The sequence below is a fragment of the Trypanosoma theileri genome (genome assembly GCF_002087225.1).
Source record: "Trypanosoma theileri isolate Edinburgh chromosome Unknown TM35_Tth_90_V1, whole genome shotgun sequence".
In the NCBI taxonomy this organism is placed as follows: domain Eukaryota; phylum Euglenozoa; class Kinetoplastea; order Trypanosomatida; family Trypanosomatidae; genus Trypanosoma; species Trypanosoma theileri.
Genome location: NW_021639932.1, coordinates 35,307 through 35,536, shown reverse-complemented (window position 1 = coordinate 35,536; position 230 = coordinate 35,307).

The following is a 230-nucleotide window of genomic DNA, read 5'->3' as shown; positions in this document are numbered from 1 at the left end:
TTCGTGGAGCTGGCATTGCGATTTCTGGTGAAAATGGTGGAGCTGCGGGAGCGAAGAGTGAAGGGAAGAATGCAGCCAGCGTCAGTTCTGTGTGGGTGCGTGTACCACTACTGATTGTGGCCACACTGGCCAATATTCTTGTGTGCTGATTGTGGTGGTAGTGATGGTGTGACTCAGGTCATCCTTTGTTTTCTTTTCTCTTTATTTGCATGCATCCCTACAGTATAACT